We start from the raw sequence: 25,425 nt of genomic DNA, 5'->3' as shown, positions 1-25,425 counted from the left end.
TACTTTTTGCCACCATTATTGCATAATTTGTAATCTATGACAGAAATAAAACAGATATGAAAAACTAAGCTTGTCCTTTTTTAGTGTGTTACCTTTCAAGATATATCAAACACAAATACGCTGATTGGTTGGTTGGTTGGCTGGTTGGTAGGTTAGGGGGAAGGGACCAAACAGTGAGATCATCAGTCCCATTGGATAGGTGAAGGGTGGGGAAGTCGGCCATGTCCTTTTATAAGGAACCATCCCAGCATCTGCCTGAAGCGATTTAGGGAAATCATGGGAAACCTAGCCAATGGCCTTGCTGCTGTCGTTAACACCGGTTCCCGTCAGGTCACCGAAGTTAAGCCCTTTCGGGCTTGGCTAGTACTCGGATGGGTGACCATCTGGTCTGCCGAGCCCTGTGGGCAAGCGAGGTGCACTCAGTCCTTGTGAGGCAAACTGAGGAGCTACTTGATTGTGAAGTAGTGGCTTCCGTCTCGTAAACTGATATACGGCCGGGAGAGCGGTGTGCTGACCACGTGCCCCTCCATATCTGCATCCAGTGACGCCTGTGGGCTGAGGATGGCACGGCGGCCGTTCGGTACCGATGAGCCTTCCGAGGCCTGTTCGGAGAGTTTTTTTTATGGAAAACCTAAATCAGAATGGCCAGACGCAGGCCTGAACTGTCGTCCTGCCGAATGGGAGACCAGTGTGCTAACCACTGTAAGGTGTTACTCAGTCGAATATGCTGTAAATATTTAAATAATGGCATAAATGGCTGGTCTTCTAGATTCAAAATTTTTCTACACGTCTGTCCCTCAAAGTGTTAAGTTTTGAGTGACAGTCAAACGTTCTGTGATTTAAGAAATTAATCACAGATTCTCACATGCGACGTAAGTCATCTTGCATAATAGGAAATTTACTTCGTAAATAATGCTTCTCAAACCACCATCCTAAATATTTTCCCATGACCTGTTATAAAAGTAAACTTTTGTGACATCATACTCATTGAAAGCAGTTTGTTGTTACAAAATATAACACAGTCTTCATCCTAAAGCCTTCAACACATTTTGCTGTTGGCAGACACTTGTGTGTGCACTTTGTTTTGTAGTAAATGGCGCACTTTCTTTGCAACTAAAATTTCATTTTGGTGTTATTCTCTCATTTATGTATTCTTTCTGCAATATTATCCTGCTGTAGTGGGCCAAAGTAAAATTTTTGTTACGAATATCAGTTCTTACTCGTCAAAATTACAAAAATTTTAACTGGAAACTAAAACAATGAAAAATTATCAGAAATCTTAAAGATTCCTGTGTTCTCCCCAGATTTCCCAGTTAGCCTGGGGTATATACACCCTGTGTCTATCCAGCAGCCTTGTTTCAACTTCAGTCTTTCACTGTAGCAAACATGATATGAAACTGCATCCATACAGCTTCTCTGTGATAGTTATAAGGAACAGAAGTAATATTTATTCCTTGAGAAAAACTTTGAATACCCAATGTTGCATAAATTAGTCTTTATTGTGGACAACCGGTTTTGACAGTTCTAACTGTCATCCTCTTGTCTTCAAAAAAAGTTTGTTATGAAACATGTTCCACTGTGAGCTTGTACCTTATGCCACACTGTCACTGCACTGCTTAAAATGCAGGACATTATACATAATTTAGTCAAAAATAAAACCATTTACAGTTAAAAAGCACCTCGTGCACACGAGCACGTTTGCATAAGTAGTGCTCGCGGAGGCTTGTTAATTCTTGAAGCACATGATATACAGCAAAATGTACATCTGTTTATGTTTGCAGAAATGTTCCACACATTGTGGATCCACACCTCAGCCAAAGTATATGGTGCAACTACAGTTTAATGTATACTGTACATTTTAAGACTTAACGAGCCTCTGCGAGTGCTATGTATGTGAACATGGTCGTGTGCACAAGCTGCTTTTTTAACTGTAAACGGTTTTGTTTTTGAAAAACCTATGTATAATGTGCTGGGTTTTATCCATAAGCTACAAATTCACAATGGCACATGTTTCATCACAGAAATTTCTTAAGACCAGAAAACGACAGCTCCAACTGTTGAAACCGACTGTCAACAATACAGACTAACTTCTGTGATCTTTGCTAATGAAAGCTTTTCCCCCCTCACAAAACACAGACTGCGTCATCCAAGTTCTCAACATGACAGAATTCAGTCAATATTCACATAACTGCAGTGGGTACTCGACAGTCAATGTTTCAAAATACTTACAAACTGCACTTCTTTGACAAATGTCAGGACTGATGGAAGTGGTACAACTTCATCTCATTTGCCAGGTATCTGAAAGCAGAAAAAAAAGGTCACTCAATTATATATCCTCTTTTCTTTATTTCCTCTTTTTTTCCTTTAAATTAGTTTTATTCGTACAGCCATCTTACAAATGGTTTTGTTGTTCTTTTTTTTCCCTTTCTTTAAAAAATAAATAAATAAAAAAGAAATAAACATTACACAATATTATAAGGGCATTTAGATATGAAGTTACAAATTCTCTTACACAGTGTTCAATGGGTACAGTGGATAAGAATGACTGTTGTTATTGTCAAAAGTATGATCATATGGTGTATAAAGTGAAACTTGAGACTGGATTGAGGACTTTTTGGTAGGGAGAACATAGCGTATGATCTCTGATGGAGAGTCATCATCAGATGTAAAGTAACTTCGGGTATGCCCCAGGGAAGTTTGTAGGGACCCTTGCTATATGTGTTGTACATTAATGACCTTTTAGACAATATTAATATAACAATAGAAATAATCTATTATTGATAATACAATGTAATGCCTCTGGCTCTGAAAGCCTGCAAAAGTCAAATCCTTTTGTGTGTGTGTTCTCCTGCCGCCGCTTGGTGAGTAGGCAATATTAATAGTAACATCAGACTTTTTGCAGATGCTGCAGTTACCTATGTTGGAGTACTGTCTGAAAGAAGCTGCATAAATGTTCAGTGAGATCTTGACGAGATTTCAAAGAGGTGCAAAGATTGGAAACTTGCTTTAAAGGTTCAGAAGTGTAAAATTTTGCACTTCACAAAACGAAAAAAATGTAGAATCCTATGACTATAACATCAGTGAGTCACTGTTGGGAATCAGCCAGCTCATACAAATACCTGGGTGCAACACTTTGTATGGATATGAAATGGAATAATCACAAAGGTTCAGTCACGGGTAAAGCAGATGGCAGGATCCTGGGGAAGTTAATCAGTCTACAAAGGAGATTGCTTGCAAATCACTCGTGCAACTGGTTCTAGAATATTGATCAAGTGTGTGGGGTCCGTACCAGAAAGGACTAACGAGGGATAATGAACATGTACAGAGAAGGGCAGCACAAATGGTCACAGATTTGTTTAATCCACGGGAGTGTGCCACAGAGATACACAAGGAGCTGAAATGGCAGACTCTTGAGGATATACATAAACTATCTCAAGAAAATCTAATAAGAATGCTTCAAGAACAAGCTTTAAATGATAACTCTAGGGATATACTACAACCCGCTAAGTATTGCTCACACAGGGATCGTGAGGATAAGATTAGAATAATTACTGCATGCACAGAGGCATTCAAACAGCAATTCTTCCCATGCTACTTATGTGAATGGAACAGGAAGAAACCCTAATAACTGATACAATGGGACATGTCCTCTCTCATGCACCTCACAGTGGTATGCGGAGTGTAGATGTTGATGTAGATGTTGATGACAAGTACGACACCCAGTAGTCTGATTGGCAGCATTTAATTGTTGAAATATTTTTCTTATATTGCATAGGTTTCTTCCATCTCATTTAACACTAAAAAACCTGAACTTACAGGACTGAATATTTTAGTTGCTCTGATAAAAGGCACTGGCATATCTAAAGCAAGGCTTATCATTCTCATAACAAGCCAGCTGATTACTCACCACTGCACAGTTATTTATTTATGCAAGTCCTCTATTAAACAAATTTTGAAAAGTACAAGTACTGTCTACCAATTATAAAGCAACATATTTTACACACTCAATGCACTGTAACATAAAACTTGACTATAAACAATATTTTTAGCTTCCTCTCTGGGAGAAGAATACATAAATTTTTGGGCAAATTTAATTTTACAGAAGCAACACGTTGCTGTCAGGGTCATCAATCTCGACAGTGGTCTGATGGACATCTCCATGCTACTTTATCCTGTGCAAGCCTCTTCATCTCATACTAACTACTGCAGTCTACATCTTTCTGAACCTGCTTACTGTATTCCTCTCTTGGTCTCCCTCTACGATTTTTACCCACAACACTTTAGTGATCCCTTGATGTCTCAGAATGAGTCCCCTCAACTGATCCCTTCTTTCAGTCAAATTGAGCCTTTCAGTCAAGTTGTGCCACAAACTTCTTTTCTCCCCAACTCTGTCCAGTACCTACTCATTAGTTACATCATTTACGCATCTAATCTTAAGCATTCATGTGTAGCACCACATTTCAAAAGCTTGTATTCTTGTCTAAACTGTTTACAGTTCATTTTTCACTGCTCTACATGGCTACACTCGAGACAAATATTTCCAGAAAAGATTTCCTAACACTTAAATCTGTATTCGATGTTAACAAATTTCTCTTTTTCAGAAAATGCAACAATGGAAAATCCAGGATTGAATGTAACAGTATTGTGAAAAGCAAAGTTGCTACTCACCATATATCAGATATGCTTTATTTACTTGTGACAGTCTTTTTTTTTGTGCCTATTTGTGACTCAGCATTTCCACTTTGTGGTGAGTAGCAACTTTCTTTTTCATAATCTTCTTCAGAAAAGCTTTTCTTGCCATTGCCAGCCAACATTTTATATCTCCTCTACTATGACAGTCTTCAGTCATTTTTCTGCCCAAATAGCAAAACTTATCTACTACTTTCAGTGTCCTGTTTCCTAATCTAATTTTCTCACCATCACCTGATTTAATTTGACTACATTTAATTTCCTCACAATTGCCTGATTTAATTTGATAAGATTCCACTATCCTTGTTTTGCTTTTGCTGCTGTTCATTGTATATTCCACTCATTTCGTTAAACTCCTCTTCCAAGTACTTTCCTGTTTCTGACATAATTGCAATCTCATTGACAAAGTTCAAGATCTTTACTTCTTCTCCTTCGACTTTAATTCCTACTCCCAATTTTTCTATGGTTTTCTTTACTGCTTGTTCAATGTACGGACTAAATAACATCAAGGGTAGGCTACAACATTGTCTCACTCCCTTCCCAACTACTCCTTCCCTTTGATGCCCCTAGACTTTTATAATTGCTCTCTGGTTTTCTGTATAAGTTGTAAATAGCCCTTTGCTCCCTGTATTTTATCACCACTACCTTCAGAATTTCAAAGGGAGTATTCCAGTCAACACTGTCTAAGTCTACAAATGCTATAAATGTATGTCTGGCTTTCCTTAACCTATCTTCTAAGATAAGTTATAGGGTCAGTATTGCCTCGTGTGCGCCTACATTTCTCCGAAATCCAAACTGATCCTCCCTGACGTTCGCTTCTACCAGTTTCCCCATTCTACTGCAAATAATTCCTGTTAGTATTTTACAACTATTACTTATTAAATGATATTTTGATAATTCTCGCTCCTGTCAGTAGCTACATTCTTTGGAACTACAATTATTACATTCTACTTGGAGTCTGAGGTTATTTCACCTGTTGCATACATCTTGCACTCCAGATAGAGTTTTGTCAGGTGTGTCTCCCCCAAGGCTACCAGTAGTTGGATCCCATCTACTCCCAGGACCTTGTTTCGAATTAGGTCTTTCAGTGCTCTGTCGAATTCTTCTCGTAGTATAGTATCTCCCATCTCATCTGACCTACTTCATTTTCTATTTCTATAATATTGCCTTCAAGTTCACCTCTCTTGTAGAGACCTTATACATACTCCTGCACCTTTCAGCTTTCCCTTCTTTGCTTACGACTGGTTTTCCATCTGAGGACACACCATATAGTTTTTCAAATAAACCAACTTCCCCACTTGATTATAGTTTCTTGTTTAACAGAGACCCTGTATCAACTAGATGCAATATAAATGTAGGTTTACCTGTGCCTCTTTGTGTTTAGGAAGATGAACAATTTCTCAGAAAATACCACAATAGAAAAAAAGAAAGAAAGAAAAAAGCTTCTACATTTCAACACTTCTAGAACATTCTCCACTGTAACTAAAAGTGCAATACATCAGCCCCCAAATACTAACAGACAATAATCAGGGTTGCCACAAATTTCCAAGATATTTCCCTGATTTCCGGACAAGTTTTAGCACTTTTCCATGACAAATTTTGAGATCTCAAAGGTAAGTTAAGACGTAAGTTGACAATCTGTCTTTGCAGCTATGGTACAATAGTGCAAATGAGGAAATATTTTAAAAAGCTAGCAATCAGATGGGGTTTCCTGATGTGAGCAAAAATCTTAAGTACTAACATCAAACTCTTTTGTAATGAACTGCTTTTAGATGGAGAAACCAAGCCAAATGGTATGTGTGTTTCATTCAGACCACTGATATTATTTTACTTCAATAAAACGAAACACACATTGTGATAAAAATGCATATTTCCTTGGAGTTGCAAGACAGATTTAAAATACCTTCACTGATTTCAGAAATAACCTCAGGAAAAAGCTGGCCTCTTGAAAGAAGTGTATAAGGTGGCAAAGAATTGTGTAAAGCAACACTGCAGGGGACCCCCAATGAAATATCGGTTCTACAATGTTTGTTATTGTCGGTTATTACCCACTGTGCTACATCTATTATTTTACAGGTATTCAGGGATTTTTCTTTCGAGAAATATATAAGCACAAACCGCCAGCAACTGGCATAATCTTTTTCTTCTTATTTTCCACGCTTTCTAACATATACAGTACTTTTAAGCGCCAAAATGAACTATAACAAGTAAAATGTCTATAAAATGCCACACTGTACAACATACTTATGACGAGACAGTTGTAATTCCTGAAGTCCATCGCCCACGGCCTCTGGCCTGCCGGCGAACACCACAGTCCTAGGCCCACGGATAATCCGCGAAAATCTGCTGCATTACGTCACACACAAACAGACCCAGCCTGCAGGCAGGTCGGTGAGACTAGATCCGACAGGCAGGGCCTGACCTAAAGTGGGAACCAAAATTACAGATACCCACAGGAGCAGCCTGCACTTTTGGCCCACCTCGGAAATCCTGCACACGGCCAGCTCTTCATGAGCAACAGACAGCTAGTTGAAGAAATGAGACCATGGTGATCAATCCGTGCAACAGGTAACTTGCTCAAATACTCTGAGAATCAATAATAATGAGGATAGGTAGTACGGTAACTCACCATAAAGATGATTGCTGAGGCTCAGACAGACATGTAGGAAAAACACACTCTCACAACTAAATGTTCATCCTAAGTATTTGTCACAAAATGAGAGTGCGCGCACACACACACACACACACACACACACACACACACACACACACACACTCATTATCTCTCTCTCTCTCTCTCTCTCTCCACTCAGACACAACTCAGTCACACATAACCTCTGTCTCCGGCCACGGCATCTGCAGTTTCTGAGCATCAGATCCAAATAAATTACTACTCTTGCCTCCCTGGCTCTCGTTGGCAGCTGCTAGGCTAGGGGCAAGAAGTGGTGGCAGCAAGCTGAGGGGAGTGGTAGCAAGGGAAGAAGCAGTGGGAATGAGGAAGTAAGGAAGTGGTACACACACTCGGCTGCACCCAGCCGCGATGATGCACGACACCTCAGTAAACACCAACCATTTCATTTTCTGAGACAAAAACCAAATATTTCCAGTGTTTTTTTTTCAGATTTCCCTCATGTGTTTGAAATTCCCTGATTTCCATAATCTGTGTCAACCCTGATAATATCGGAATTTTCAATGATGTTTACCCAGCCCCCCATTTCCGATCCTCCTAGTGATGGTCATAGTAGCCTCTACACCCATTCACAAACTCACAGCCTGTGAGTTCCCTCTGTGCTCTTAAAGCTCACTGAAAATCAAGTGCTGTTTGTCACATCCTTTTTAGAAACTTCAGATAACACACATAGCATAGGAATGGGTCTAAAATTCCCTACATTATCCCTTTCTCATAGAGCAGTTCATACAACTGACCATTCCCAAAGCAAAAATTACAAATGTGGCTAATTACTGGGCTAACATATGTGCCACAGCATTTACATATTCTGCTACACATCCCATTATAATCCACCGGAATCCTTAGTCTTCGGCAATTTAATTAGTGACTCGATCTCCCCCTTGTCAGTACCACAGAGCTGTAATTCGTGTAGCAGTCATGGAAAGTCATTTTCTAAGAGTTGAATTACTCCCTACAGAAACTAAGTTTTAATTTAATTCAATAGCTGTTTTTAGAAAGTGACTCTGTAAGTGTAACAAAATACGTAGCAAAGCTATCATAGTTGTGGCACTGCTGTCCACTGACCCTGTGTAATGTGTGTGAATTTTACTGAGAATTTTCCGAGAAGAGAAGAGGAAACTGATTTCGAAATTTAAGTGCCGAGACAAGTCATCCACCAAGAAAGAGTTGCGGTTCTGCATTAATCCTGACGAGATTTGACTGTATGTTTATTGAACAAAAATTTGGAAATTGGTATGATAAAGATAATATTTGAATAACATAGTTTGGAAATGGTAGGAGTAAACTTAGTAAAGACTTCTACAAATTTTTGAGAACAATTCTCATGGAGAAACATCAGACTGGCTAACAGTACTTCAAGAATGGATAAAAAAACTGTCTCAACCACAATAAAACATTTATTTAAAAGTGTTACCGGTTTCAGTCAGATTGTGACCATCTTCAGACCATTTATATGACGACGGTAGGCGGTGGCGCAGTGCTGAACGGGGCAGGTGTTATGACTCCACAAAGTGAGTTTTTGACATTCATGGAGTAATAACACCAGCTCCATTCACTGCCACTACCTAGCATCATGGTATAAATCTTTTGAAGATGGTCACATTGCAACCGAAACTGAATAACATTGTAAACAAATGTTTTATTGCAGTCGAAACTGTTTTTAATTCATTTTTAAAGTAAGAGTTTTGTCTACTGTGTGTATTCCAGTGATGTAATGATATAAAAAAATTAGAGAGTTTTATAACAATTAAGCATGAAATGAAAGGATGTTTCAATATTTGTAATTAATAATTTTCAATAGTCTGTAATGTAAATGTTAAGCATAAATGACTTTTTGCAACCAAATGTGGTTGACCACAGTGGACTTCTGACTAGGGCAGTTTGCTCAGGTGACTTGCTGAGCCGAGAGCATGTGAGGTGTTTTGGGGACTTTTGTAAGTGGACGCCAATCTGGTAATGTTGTTTAGGCAGCAAAATGCTACTCGTGCATGAGTGTTGAGTAAAGAATTTTGGAAGCTAATGTTTTAATGTTCAAACTGAAACATATCAGTGTTTCGTTCAGTGGTTCTGAGGTATCAGTAGATGGCATCCTTTTGTGCACAACTTAACTTTTTTTTTAGATTCACATATATAGTTTATCCAAAGACTAAGTCATTTGGCCTATTTCATTTGTTCGTGTTATAATACTGAACAAGTTCCAGCATCTTGATATCATAAGATCTCATCTTTCATTTTATATTTGGTGTCAACGAATCCTGTGTCGAGGTGTTAGAGCTCGAAATCTGAAATATTGTGAATAAATCAAGTGTTTCAAAAGTCTTGTTTACATTCATCGGAATTGCCCTGATTCCAGCTGTTTAAATATATCACTCAATGTATTTTTTAAAAATTCACTGACTGTATTTCATTGGCTACTTGTTTAAAATTAAAATGTGCACTTAAGGACATAACTGCAATGGTGGACAACCGCTCCCCTCCGTAGATGAACTGTCGGCTACTCATTAGGTTGTTCAGTCACCCCTTTGGTGGGGAAGTAAAGTTGGTTCCTTTGGTATGCACATGGGGTACTTATTAGTGCATGCTACTACTGCTTATGTTGCAACTTAAGTACTGTACATATACCTGACTTAACAGTCACAAAATCAGCAGATATGTAGATGGTACATTCATAATATATAATCAAATTGAAGGGCAAATAGAAATGTTGTTATGTAAATTCCACAGCTTTCATAACAACAGCCATTTCACACAGAGAGAACACCAGAAAGATAACAATATAAACTTCTTTTACATGACAATAACAAATACAAAGCAGACCCTGAACATCAATGTGCACAGAAACCAAAGCAAACAGTCACTGTCACTGCAAATCCCCCCCCCCCACACACACACACACATGCAAAACAATCTGCATTCACTGCTTTCTTAAACAGAATACAGAAATTCCCACTTCATGCTGGCGACAATGACCCACAAACACACACAATCAAATAGTGGCTATGATGAATATGAACTAGGTGTGCTATCACAACACATACCAGAAAACAAACTGACAGGGCCATCAGCCAACATACAAAAACCCAACTGTATAACTATACCGCAATTCAGAGCCATTTTATACAAAACAGCCAACCTGTTCAAAAGCAGAGGTATCAGGATCACTTCTGCCAACAACAACTTAACTGGTTCATGACATCTCACAATCAACAGAAGAACTGAGCAAATTACAAACTTACAGAGCTATATGAAGTCATTGCAACTACTGTAATACTACAATGATCAAATGGGCAGAAATTTTAAAACCCATTTTAAGGAACTTGTTGACTGTTTCAGACTTGATGAACCTAAGAAGTCAGCCACAGCAAAACACATGGACAAAACAGGCCACAGTGTTGCAACAGCATAATTTCAAAAAGAGCTGGAAAATGGCAATATCGGAGGAAATGGACGAGTCATCCACGTTAAAAGTTGAAAAACAAGATCGTAAATGAAACAGTGGAGTTTAACAACCCACATTTCTTGACCAACTTCAATTCAATAGAACACATATATACACATTAAGATCATATACAAACCTAGGTCCCAGCAACATCTTTGAAATTCTTTAAAATAAAATTTTATAGTGTCATTTCTAAAATAAAATTGTCACAGTCTCCCATTCTGTAATATATGTTGTCGAGCAATATCAGTGATGTGACAGTATAATATGTAGAATGCATCGCAAGTGAGTGCCAACAGCCGGGTAGACATACTGATAGGTAGATCAAAACACAGTCTGTTCTGACTGCCATGTTGCTTTGCTCCACAGTAAAGTTCTTTTGCGATATCGTGTTTCGAGTTACCTTCAGGAATTTGCCAACGATGGCTAACAAATTCATAGAAATGTTCATAGAAATGGAGGTTGCTGAACACATCGTAAGAAGACAGCCACTTCAGATGAACAAAGTGAGTTGTTATTTAAAATTTTTCCGTGTGAACAGCAGACCAACAAACAAAGAGGCATCACCTCTTATTGAGCTATCCTGTTTCTCTGCAGGATGCCCACAGCAGCTGCCAAGACTACACACATAAACTTTAACATCTACGCACCCTTGCGCTAAATATTTTTCTACTGCCACTGCAGCTCAATGATGATGCCTAACCTCAAAGTATGTTGCTAATTAAATAATTTCAGTAGTCAACAAATTTTGTGACTGGTAGCAGTATTCCAAAAACCTTTTCATATTTAAGAAACACACAGTAGCAAAAAGCCTCGTTGCGTATCATTTCCTGGCCACATACGTGTCCTTGTCGTGTTCACCATTGTGGGTGCTACACTAGGTTTCTGGTATTCTGGCGACGGGGGCTACGGTTCCCCAGGGAGAGGGCTGAAATATCCATAACCCTTCTACATGTACAAGCAGAGTGAGGGAAAAATGACTGTCCACATGCCTCCTTAAGGGTCCTAATTTCTCTTATCTTCGTGGTCCTTACATGAAATGTACATTTGTGGCAGTAGGATCAATCTGCAGTCAGCTTCAGATGCCGGTCCTCTAAATATTCTCAACAGTGTTCCTCGAAAAGTGTGTCACCTTCCCTCCAGGGATTCCCATTTGAGTTCGAGTTCCTGAAACATCTCAATAATACTTGCAGGCTGATCGAACCTACTAGTAACAAATCTAGCAGCCCACAGCTGCATTACTCCGATGTATTCATTTAATTCTCCCTGGTGCACGTCCCTGGCACTCTAGAATAGGCTACTCAAGAACAGGTCGCACTAGCGTCCTATATGCTGTCGCCTTTATAGATGAACCACACTTTCCCAAAATTCTCTCTATAAACTCGAGTCAAGCATTTGCCTTTCCTACTACAATCCTTACATGCTCATTCTATTTCAGATCACTTTGCAATGTTACACCTCGATATTTAAACAACATGACTGTCAAGCAATGCACTACTAATGCTATAATCAAACATTACAGGTTTGTTTTTCGTGCTCATTTACATTAACTCATGTATTTCTACTTTTAGAGGTAGCTGCCTTTCATCACACCAACTAGAAATATAGTCTAAGTCATACTTTATCCTCCTACAGTCACTCAGTGATGATACTATCCCATACACTACAGCATCATCTGCTAACAGCCACGGATTGCTGCTCACCCTATCTGCCAGATGATTTTTGTATACAGAAAATAACATAGCTCCTATTACACTTCCCTGGGTCACTCCTGATGACACGCTCACCATCGAGAACAACATACTGTGATCTGTTACTTACGAGCCACTCATATATTTGAGAACCTATTCCATACGTTCATATCTCCGTTAACAGTCTATTGTGAGGCACTGTGTCAAATGTTTTTTTAGAAATCTAGGAATATGGAATCTACACCCTGCCCTTCATCCACAGTTCAAAGGATATCATATGGGAAAAGGAAAAGCAAAGTTTCACATGACACATGAGTGATGCTTTCTAAAACTGTGCTGACTGAGGGACAGAAGCATTTCAGTATTCAAGAAATGTATTACATTTGAATTGAAAATACATTCAGGAACTCTGTAGCAAATCAATGTTAAAGATATTAGTCTGTAATTTTGTGGATCGGTTCTTCAACCTTTCTTACATACAGGAGCCACTTACGCTTTTTTCCACTCACTTTGGACTTTGAGTTGGGCAGGAGATTCACGATAAATGCAAGCTAAGTACAGGACCAATGCCATAGAGTACTCTTTGAAACCAACCTGGTGACACTTGTTTTCAGCTGTTTCCCTTGTTTCTCTATGCCAGAGGTACACTACCGCTCATTATTTTCGAGACACCCTGCTATTTCATATTTACAACACAAATCGAACATTATTTCTCACAAAATATTATTATATTAACTTCCACATATATAATACAATTGCAATCATTATATTTTACTTTCATTAAAGTACCATCCTTTGGATTTAATGAATGTCTCACAAAGTTGAAGCATGTGGTCAATCAGATTTTGTAGGTATCGTGGATCTATATGATTCCACACATCCTTGATAATACTTCAGAGATATCCTTTGCTGGATATATTGACTTCCATGATATATCTGTACACTTCATCCCAGACTTTTTCAATGGGATTACAATCAGGGCTTAGAGACAGCCATACCATATCATTCAGTACTTTCTGTTCTTCCTTTGATGAAATGCAGTTCTACAGTATGCTGACCCATGTTTTGGGTCATTATCCTGTTTTACAGTGAACCCCTTCCCTATTAAGTGCAATCCACTTCATATTGCCCGATACTGAAGTATGCGGTGGTACTGCTTCTGATCCATACACCCCTCTATTTTCACTATGTCACCAACTCTATCCCTAGTAAAACATCCCCAAACCATAATAGAACCTCCACCGTGTTTAACTGTAGGTAGAACACACTTCTGGGCTACCGTTTGCCCTACAAATTGGCGAACAAATATTATCCTTCTGGTTCCAAAAATCTCTAACTCTGATTCATCGGTGAATAACACCTTCATCCACTCTTCCAGTGTCCAACTACGGTGTTTCCTAGCCCATTCAAATCTCTTCTGTTTATCTATGGGCCTTAGAATGGGTTTCCTTACTGTGACATATCCTTTCAACCCGATTTCAGTCAGTCTCCTTTTTACTATTGCAACAGGTATTGTTGTCGTGTTCACTTCTACCAATTCTGCACGAATTTGGGGCGCTGTTTTGAATCTGTTTCTCTTACTGGTAATTCTGATATATTTATCTCACTTTTGGTTGTTTTATGAGGTCGTCCTGGTCATGGTATGTCCTTATTGCTACCTATTGTCTCCTGGCAGTGAAAGGTGTATTGCACTCCCCCTACAGACACACTACACTGTTTCACAATTTGGCGAATAGAGAAATCTGCTTGGCTAAGTGCTACAATACCAGCCAGTTTTTCTACGGACATCTCCACTCGTGAAGCCATACTAGCAGTGTGCACACTTCAATGTCACGAAGGAACTGAAATGCAGGAACCACACGTTACGTATCTTAGCAACGCTTGTCATTCGCTGCGGACATCACATCACTACAGGGAAAATGCAGGTCCACTAAATGCGGCGTCTGCCGCCAAATAGGTAAACAAACATATCAGATAGGTACATAATATTTATGTATACAACATTGTTTGTTGGATACTGTTGTATCTCTATGGCCACAAACAAAAGTCATGACACGTGTACAACTGTTGTACTATTCCTTTGCTTCGTCAACCGTACCCACGGTATTAGACCTTATCTACAGAATCTAGATGTCATTTATTGGGTGTACTGAAATTAATTAACAGTAGTGTATCTGTTATTGTATCTTCCATATAAGTGTCCGTGCAGTGGTCAAAGTATCTTCGAATGACTCTAAAACTGTCCTTATACAGAACCAGACAACTTCACCATCACACTCTAATTAAAACTCAATAGAGAAAATATAATTATCAATGTCTCTTCGATATATACGTCCCACGAATTACTGAGCAGTACGTGTTGTTAGTAGGTGTCAATAACAGGCAATGGAAATGCCTCAATTCTGTTGCTTAACTCGATCGGGTGAAACCAGTTCGGAATTCTTGAAATCGAGGAGTCGGCCGATAGCATTTGTAGGGTTTGGAGGAGGAGGCTAGTGCTCTCTGGGGTGGAGCTGGTGTTCCGAAGCATTCACCATCAACAGTTACCTTCCAATCCTGGAAAGACTACAACAATAGGAGGTGTATTTCTGAGTGTGGGTGTGAATTCTGTCCAGTCATTTTGCGAACACACATACACTACATATGTGCATGCCTTATATCACATAGCAGATCCATAAATTCCAACTGTTTTCATGGAAACTGAGTGTGGTATTTTTGTGCAACTTTTTCCTTTCTGACTCTAAACTGTTCACCATTTTTGTCTTTGTGTATATATTTGACACAAGTTGGTATGAACCAGCTGGAGGCGGTGTCATAAGTGTATGCTATGTACACAATCCAGTCCCACTGTTGAATCTCGGATTTATTCCCGACTGTAGTTAGATATGGGGCTTTCTGGAGACTTCTCACATTGTTGGGAGGTGAAGGCTATTTTGAAATGAAGACTGAAAAAGCCATTATTCAACTGAGATTCGATCCCACACCTCTTGGTTTTTAGGCATGCACTTTACCATTAAACCACCAAGTCCAACATGTACTTGGATAGTTCACCTACAGATAGCATATATATATATATATATATATATATATATATATATATATATATATATATATATATATATGTGTGTGTGTGTGTGTGTGTGTGTGTGTGTGTGTGTGTGTGTGTGTGTGTGTGTGTGTGCATTTATGGTGATATCTTTTGATTGCAATTAATTAGAAACTTAAATTATTTACACAGTCAAGGAACCATAGAGCTTAGTACTTGACATAACTTTCATTGTCATACCTATACCTGCTCCTGAGGAAAAGGTGTCTTGACAGGCAGGTGAACACCATACTGGGGCCAATAAATAGCAAGAAAATATTGCTATATGTGACATAGTAAGAACTCAACAGTTTCTGGATTTTATTCCTTTACTTGTACTGTGAAACCGTGCTTCTTGCCAAATTTTACTATTGTATGTCAATGTAAAGCACGCTATAGGATTTCGCGAGTGGGTTTGTGGGTGTCAAATATGTGAAATACGTGGCCATACTGCACTGACTTGGAGAAGCTTAAATATTTTACATTGCCAAGGAACCATAGTAGCTGACAAAAAATTTCAACTTGGCACACTTGATACCTGTACCCATTCCCGGAAAAAAGGAGTCTCAACAAATGGATCAATGTTGGGGCCACTCCTGTTCCTTATTTATATAAATGATATGCCCTCTAGTATTACGGGTAACTGGAATTGTAAACCCTGACCTTGGTCAAACACTTAATCATTGATCAGATAATCAAACAAATATGAGGAGTCTTCTATTAAAAGAATCCACCGGTTTGGACAGACACGTAGAGATTATCCAGGCGAAGACACCATTCGGATACGGTGGGGTGTCACGTAGAGTACAAAGGCGAGTCTGAGCACCTAGCGATGCACTGAATGAACAAACAAGCAACATATTCCACATAAGAAGGTGCTAAAATTAATTCTTTGAGGAAAGTTGGTAAATTGAAACATTTAACAGATGTCTTAGATCAACAGAACATAGTTATCACAGCCCTTCAAGAGTTAACCGGGACACTATCGAATCAGGGGGATATCGAATTTATAAGGGACCACCAGGAGAAAGGGTAATAGAAAATCTTCCCCAATTTTGTGCGGGTTTCTTGGTACACAAATATTTGATTCCATTGACGATCTTTCGTCCAATTCCTCAAAATGGCATTATTAAGGTGGAAAACAAAAGATACACACTGATAAATATTCATGCTCCAACTAATGTTAAAAATAGAACTGACAAGGATGGAACAGAAAAATTCTGGGATGAACTTGATCAACTAGTAAGGACCATACTAGAAACTAACATTAAAATTCTGCTTGGAGACTGTAATGCGAAGACAAGACGAGAGAAGGAATTTCGAAGGTGTGGTGGGGCGATGGCCAGCTCATAAAATTATGAACAGGAATGAGGAATGATTAATTAAATTTTATGCTACAAATGGATTGGTGTTTAAGACAACAAGGTCTAAGAGAAGATCACATAAGTTAATGACATGGAAATGTCCTAACGTCAAGCTAGTAGAGTTCCAGATAGATGTGGCGATGGATCAGAAATACCATAAGGAAGTCTATTTTAAGTGCTGCATGGCGTTGATGTTTATTCAGACCACCACATTTCTAAAATTAAAATCTAACTGACACCTAAAAGAAAAAGCAAACCTCAAAAGTTAGATACAAAAAGAACATATGATCCTAGTTATAATATTAATAATCAAATATATTACAAGAGATCAAGAATACCTTTAAGTGACAATCTAGAAGCCACTGTCAATTGATTAAAAGCCTTAGCTGAAGAAGTAGCTCCTGTATGGAAACGCAAGAAACATGCTTGGTGGAATGAGGAATGCAATGTAGTGATTCAATGTAAACATAAGACCTGGTTAAATTACCAACAAAAGAGAACTGAAAGCTCCAGAGAGGAATTAATAAATGCTAGATGATCAACCGCCAAAGAAATCAGTTGGGTCAAAAGGCAATTTCATAAGGAATCGCTAAAAATCTATTGAGGATGCTTTCAATCACCACAAAACCAGACATTACTAACAGATATTCAAACAGTACCAGTCGAAATACACTCCACCTACTCTTATGATGAAGGATACAAACGGAAAGGTAGCACACAACAATTATGACAATTCAATGATATTGGCTAAATATTTCAAACAGTTACTAAATAGTGTGGAACCTGAACATCATTCTGAATCTGACCCCTATCCAAGAAACAAAACACATTTAGAAAGACTTATACCACCACTTCCAGATGAAGTACAAGCAGCGATTAACTCACTTCGGAATTATAAAGCAGCAGGTGAGAACCAACTAGTGGCAGAACTTTGGAAATATGCAAATTTACAAATTATCCTGAACTTAAACATCTTACTGACATTTGGAATACTGAGAAGTTACCAGAGGAATGGAATGTTGCGATAATCCATCCACTACACAAAAAAGGAGATAGATTGGATCCAAATAATTATAGGGGTACATCCTGGCTGGATATTACTTATAAAATTTCTTCCAAGGTTCTGTATTTCAGAATTCATGAACAGCTTGATGGTGAACTAGGCGAATATCAAGGAGGCTTTCGTCCAGGACGAAGCTGTCCTGATCAAATTATTAGTCTCATATGGATAATGAAACATCGAAGGGTCAGGGACAAGAAACTAGTGATCACATTTGTCGATTTTAAAAAGGCCTACGATAGTATCCCTCGTGAATCTCTACTGTCAATTCTTAAAGAATTTGGTTTACATCAGAAACGTGTCAACCTCGTTGCAGTCACCCTTCAAAATACTAAAGCTAGAGTAAGGTTCAGAAATGAATTCTCTAACCCTTTTGAGATCCATACTGCCCTATGACAAGGCAATGGCTTGTCTCCATTATTGTTCTATTGGGTGCTGGAGAAAATCATGTGTAAATGGAACAAGATATGCCCACCACCTGTTAGGACTGGATGAAAGATTCGACTTAACTGCCTTGTATTTGCATATGATTTGGCACTGTTAGCAAACAATATTAATGAAGCAAAGGTTCAGACAGAACAAACTGAACGACTAGTGGCAAAGATCGGATTGCAAATTTCGTTTGAGAAAACAGAAATGATGCCCAGCTTTCTCGGTTGACACATACCATATCATACTCCATAATGATCAAAAAATTAAAATAAAGTTTAATAACTTGGTGAGATTATTACCTGGAATGTTAATGAAAGAGCATCAGTAGATAGTAGAACATTAGAACTTCAGTGAGCGCAGAGAACAATGTGGCCACCTACTAAAAACAATCTCTCTCAATAAATGCTAAATTTCGACATTCCTCCTCCATCGTTAAACTGGAAGCAACATATGCAAGCGAAACACTATTCCGACCAAATACTCAAGCAACTGACAAATTGCAGAAAGTTGAGATAAGAATACTCCTAACAATTATCAGTAAGAAACATCAAGTTAATGGGCAGAGGAGACTTTTGCCAAATTCAGTAGTGTATAAAGAAAGTGAATCCATATTTGTTAAAATGCAGAAAATAAGGATTGCATTTTTCGGCCACATATCTCACCTTCCAAATACTAGAATCCTGAAGCAACTTTTTGACTACTTCTGGAACAGTAAAACCAAAAACATCTGGGTAAAGAAGTACAAAGTGATCTGGATGAACTGAACATCACCACACACCAAATTCAACAAAGTGAAGAGAAACTGCTTCTGAAGAACAAAGACACACGGCTGAGATTCAAACCATCAGAATGGAAGAAATATGTCATACCTGCAGAAGAACGAGCAGCCAGATCACTGCGAATGAAGAAGTATTGGAAAACGAAGAAATTACTGACTGCTAAGACCTAAATTTAATCATTGTAGACTCTGTTGTATTATGTTTGATTTTAGTGCTCCAATGTGGGCATAAACTATGTAAATAAATAAATAATTATGGATAACTCTAAAATATTTCTGTTCCTGATAACACTAGCTTGGTAGTAAAGGATGTTGCGTGCAACATTGGCTCGGTTTCAAATAGTGCAGTTCACGACATAAGTTCATGGCCTGTAGAAAATAAACTAACGCTAAATCACAGTAAGACTCAGTTTTAACAGTTTCTAACACAATTCCACAAAACCTGACATTTTAATTTCACAGAATGGGCATATGATTAGTGAAACTGAACAGTTCAGATTTCTAGGTGTTCAGATAGATAGTAAACTGTCGTGGAAAGCACACGCTCAGGATCTTGTTCAAAGACTTAATGCTGCCATTTTTACGATTCGAATGCAATCTGAATTGAGTGATCGCCCGACATGAAAATTAGTCTACTCTGCTTATTTTCATTCACTGATGTCATATGGTATTATGTTTTTGGGGTAACTATTCCCATTCTAAAAGGATAGTTTTGGCCCAGAAACAGGTGGTTCAAGCAATAAGTCGTGTAAGTTAACGAACCTCTTGTAGACCCCTGTTCACAGGTCTGGGTATTTCGACATTGGCCTCTCAATATACATATTCCTTACTGTCATTTCTTGTTAACAATATTAGCTTATTTCCAAGAATAAGCAGCTTTCACTCAGTTAATACTCGGCAGAAATCAAACCCGCATTTGGATTGGACTCCCTTAACTCTTGTGCAGAAAGGCGTGCAGTATACTGCTGCAACCATTTTCAAGAAGTTACCACTAAAATTCAAAAATTTAGCAGTAATCCATGCGCTTTCAAATCTAAACTAAAGAGTTTCCTCATGGGTCACTCCTCCTATTCTGTTGAGGATTTCCTTAAAAATTAAGCTGATTCTTACATTATATTGCTGACTGGGTTTACTGAAACTTATGGCTTGACGTTTTTCAGGCTCATACACATTTTATTTTTATCTGTTATTACTTTTATGTTGTAATGTCATGTACTGACACGTTACAGGACCTTGGAGATTTGCTCCTCAATTTGGTTTTACAGAACTTGACGTGTAAATAAATAAAATAAAAATGGCCGCATGGGTAGGCAGACAGACGGACGGATAACATAGTGATCCTGTATGGGTTCCATTCTTATCAGCTGAGATACGGAACTCTAGAAATGAGGAATTGTGCAGTTTATTAATAATGTAAGGCACATAGGCCCACATTTTGCATGTATTGTTACATATTAGTACACATGTTTTGTTTGTGTTGTATTATTGTTTATTTGAGGTATTCCTTGGGAGACGTGTGGCATTAGAATTTTGTCAGCAAATGCCTTTATGTCACACCAAGTACATGACAGAGCTTCCAACTCTACATGGATGTCTTAAGGAGCGCCTCAGAGTAAGAGATATCTAACACTGTCAATGAAAGCTTGGTTGGTTTGTGGGATTAAAGGGACCAGACTGCGATGGTCATCGGTCCCTTTTTCCAAAAAAAATTAAAACCGCCCAAAAAGAATAAAGAAAACAAACAGCAGGAAAGCCGTCAGACGACACAGGATGAGAAAGACTCCGACAGAGATCAGACAAAACAAAGTAAAACACACAGAGTGTGACGGTGGGTGGCCGACCATAGAGAAAAAAAGAGGAAAAGCCAACCACCAAGAACACATTAAAAACTCAGTTTAAAATCAGAGGCTAAAAGCCAGAATCAACGCTAAAAAAAAACACTCAGATTAAACTATAAAAAACCCCTGCCCGAATAAAATGCAAAACTAAGTCCACCATGGCAGAGTCATCTAGTAAAAGGGCAGGGAGCATGTCGTCAATGAAAGCTACACGCAAAAATGCTTCTGTAAAAACTTGTACAGAAAAGCTGACAGTGAGTACTAAAAGTTGCTCTGATGTATATACAGAGGTAGCATATAACAAGGTACTCTGTTATCTAATTCTGTCGATAACTATTTCCAAGTATGAAGGAGTAAATAATAATGATAAATAATAGTAAAGAATATAGTGAAAAGGAAAACACTTTAAGAGTAACAAAATTTTAATGGATTTTACATACAGCAGACTCTCTCACATGGCAGTCCTGGATGTAACATGAATCTGGAATGGAAGAAATTTGGTTTGACAGTTAAAATAGAAAATAATTACTAACACCTTGCTACACATATTTGTAATCAAAATTTACTATATTTTTGTCATCTCATGCCTTGGATTTAGATATCTGGACTGTACTGAAACTTATAATACATGAGGAGACTAAGTATTTGCATCAAGAAATTACTACAGGAATTTATTACCCTTTTCTGTTTGGACTTTGATCGTGTAGCAAATTTATCAAGACTGAAGATTATTTTATTACACCACTGGCCATTAAAATTGCTACATCACGAAGATGACGTGCTACAGGCGCAAAATTTAATCGACCGGAAGAAGATGCTGTGATACGCAAATGATTAGCTATTCAGAGCATTCACATAAGGTTGACGACGGTGGCGACACCTACGACGTGCTGACATGAGGAAAGTTGCCAACCGATTTCTCATACACAAACAGCAGTTGACCGGCGTTGCCTGGTAAAACATTGTTGTGATGCCTCGTGTAAGGAGGAGAATTACGTACCATCATGTTTCCGACTTTGATAAAGGTTGGATTGTAGCCTATCGCGATTGCGGTTTATCGTATCACAACACTGCTGCTCACGTTGGTCGAGATCCAATGACTGTTAGCAGAATATGGAATCGGTTGGTTCAGGAGGGTAATACGGAACACCGTGCTGGATCCCAACAGCCTCCTATCACTAGCAGTCGACATGACAGGCATCTTATCCGCATGACTGTAGAGGATCGTGCAGCCACGTCTCGATCCCCGAGTCAACAGATGGTGATGTTTGCAAGACAAAAACGATCTGCACAAACAGTTCGACGACGCAGCAGCATGGACTATCAGCTCAGAGATCACGGCTCCAGTTACCCTTGATGCTGCATCACAAGCAGGAGCGCCTGCAATGGTGTACTCAATGACGAACCTGGGTGCACGAATGGCAAAACGTAATTTTTTTGGATGCATCCAGGTTCTGTTTACAGCATCATGATAGTCGCGTCCGTGTTTGGCGACATCGCAGTGAACGCACATTGGAAGCGTGTATTCGTCATCGCCATACAGGCGTATCACCCGGCGTGATGGTATAGGGTGCCATTTGTTACAAGTCTCTGTCACCTCTTGTTCACACTGACGGCACTTTGAACAGTGAACATTTAAGATGTTTCACGGCCTGTGGCTCTACCCTTCATTCGATCCCTGCGAAATGCTACATTTCAGCAGGATAATGCACGACCACATGTTGCAGGTCCTGTACGGGCCTTTCTGGATACAAAAAATGTTCGACTGCTGCCCTGGCCAGCACATTCTCCATATCTCCCACCAACTGAAAACTTCTGGTCAATGTTGGCCGAGCAACTGGCTCGTCACAATGCGCCAGTCACTACTCTTAATGAATTGTGGTATCGTGTTGAAGCTGCATGGGCAGCTGTACCTGTACAAGCCATCCAAGCTCTGTTTGACTCAATGCCCAGGCGTATCAAGGCCGTTATTATGGCCAGAGGTGGTTGTTCTGGGTACTGATTTCTCAGGATCTATGCACCCAAATTGCGTGAAAATGTAATCACGTCAGTTGTAGTATAATATATTTGTCCAATGAATACCCATTTATCATCTTCATTTCTTCTTGGTGTAGCAATTTTAATGGCCAGTAGTGTACATGCGGAAGACAAATAAGGAATAAAATAACATCACTGTTTGTGGGAGCACCTTCCTACAAAGAGCAAGGGTAAGCTATTATCATGGAAAACCTGAAAGTCTTATCAACTGACCAACACGTGTTTTCAAAATTCAGGGTATCTGGCTCTTCAGACTAGGTTTAGGCACTTGGCAGATAAAACATCTGGCACTGCAATGATTTAAGATTATATTTATTTTGGAAGTTTCGTAGATGACAATACATTTGTCTCATTAACTGTAAGAGTCTGTTACAAGATGAGAAGTAATTAGATTATCACAATGGGAACAAGACGAGTAACTGGCAGAAAGTTAAGGAGAAGTATTTTAGGCATATATGAACCAACATACAAGATGTAATTGGTATAAGCTGCCAAAAAAAATCATGTTAGTAAATCACAGCCAAATGATTTAAAACATCTAGTAAAATGTTTGTCCATTTCCTACAAACATTCCAGAAAAAAAAAAAAGAGTTCGATTCAGCACAATGTTTTTGGAAAAGTTGACACTGGACAGCGCACTCGGATTAGATGTGACTTGTGGAAACATTATGCATAGTACACTGGAAGAATCCATTAAAGAGAATCAAAAAGTAAGGGAGCCTGTCCCACACGTCCTCCAACACAGGTACGCTTATGTAAGCGATCAGTTCGCATTATTTACTGCTGCGCAGGGGCGGTGGCAAGGGGTTAGCTATGGGGCTATGTATTTCAAACACATTTCAACAAACGAATAAGAGCAGCAAATAGCTTACTATCTAAACCAATAAATATCATTTAACTTAAAAAGGGCATCTTATTTATTAATATACACTGGATGATTATTAACGTACGAATACCACCTACAATAATCAAGGAAGCTAAATAGGCCTATGCTGGGTATACCTACCAACACAAACTGCTAACCCCAGACAAAAAAATTCGAAATTGCCAGACATCTGGGACAAATCTTATTATTTTCACGAGCACAAACATTCTGTAGACATGTTACCAAAAACTACTTTAAGCAACACCAAATTTTAACAATTTGTTGGTGGAGGACCCCAACTCTCGTTTAGTTAAGCGATATTCCATTCCCCCAAAACCCCCCTTGACTGACTTCTAGGATCACCCCTGCCCCTGCGCATAAAGATATAGCGAGAGTGAATCGGAAACAGGTAGGCAACAACAGATCGCATGGTAAACAAAATACTCATCACAGATTGAACCGTGTTTGATTCACGACAGAATAACTAATTTTCATAACGTGCACATGAGGAATGAACACAATCCATGCCAAGTAGTAGCAACACATTTTCAGTACCACTTTTCTGTAAATGTACGGGCAGGTATAATTGATGATTTAATTATTGGGCCTTACGTTTTACCTGCATGATGGATTCCTAACAATTACCGAAACTATCTAGAGGAGACATTGCGAACAACTTCATTGGAAAATGTTCCATTAGCCATATGTCACAACACATGGTTCCTCCATGGCGGTGCTCCACCTCACACTGGTCACACAGTATGGAGGTTTTTAATGGACGATTTGTAGGACAATGGATTGGATGTTTTTGTGCACATTGATGGCCAGCATGTAGTCCTGATTTAAATACACTGGATTTTTTTCCTTTTCGGGCCCTATGAAGGGAATTACTTATGTCCAGAAAGTAAATAGTGTGGATGAACTTACACAGAGGATATTCGATGCTACCAATACCGTGAAGGCAAATGAGCACACGTGTGAATGAGTGTGACAAGACTGGGTTCGCCATCATGAAGCACGTGTTGAAATGAATGGCGGGCATTTTGAACACTGGTGTAACACTAAACAATGTAATGTGGGTTTCATTACAGTACTTTTGTAGCAAAGGGAAACAACCTGAATTTAATTTTCATTGCAGTTTTATTGTAAAAAGAGAAAACAGTTGATTGTAATTAATGCACAACAAATTATAATTGGTTCATTTTGTACTACGGGAAACACATTTTATTTTATGTAGCTTTTCTTTACTACCATGACCTCCTTTATGGTAATGTTGTAAAAGAGAAAACATCTGGTTGTACTTAATTCATTGATTATGTAAAATGGATTATATGTTGTCAACCACCCAGTGACTGTTTAAACTGCTTGTTTCGGTAGTATTTTAATACCTAGACACCACGCAGCATTCTTGTACACGTCCAATGCTTACATTGCTCTGGTTCATCCATTACCTTTCTC

This window comes from Schistocerca nitens, chromosome 11 (assembly GCF_023898315.1).
Source record: "Schistocerca nitens isolate TAMUIC-IGC-003100 chromosome 11, iqSchNite1.1, whole genome shotgun sequence".
NCBI lineage: Eukaryota > Metazoa > Arthropoda > Insecta > Orthoptera > Acrididae > Schistocerca > Schistocerca nitens.
The sequence above is the reverse complement of the archived record's forward strand: the minus strand, read 5'-3'. Positions refer to the sequence as shown.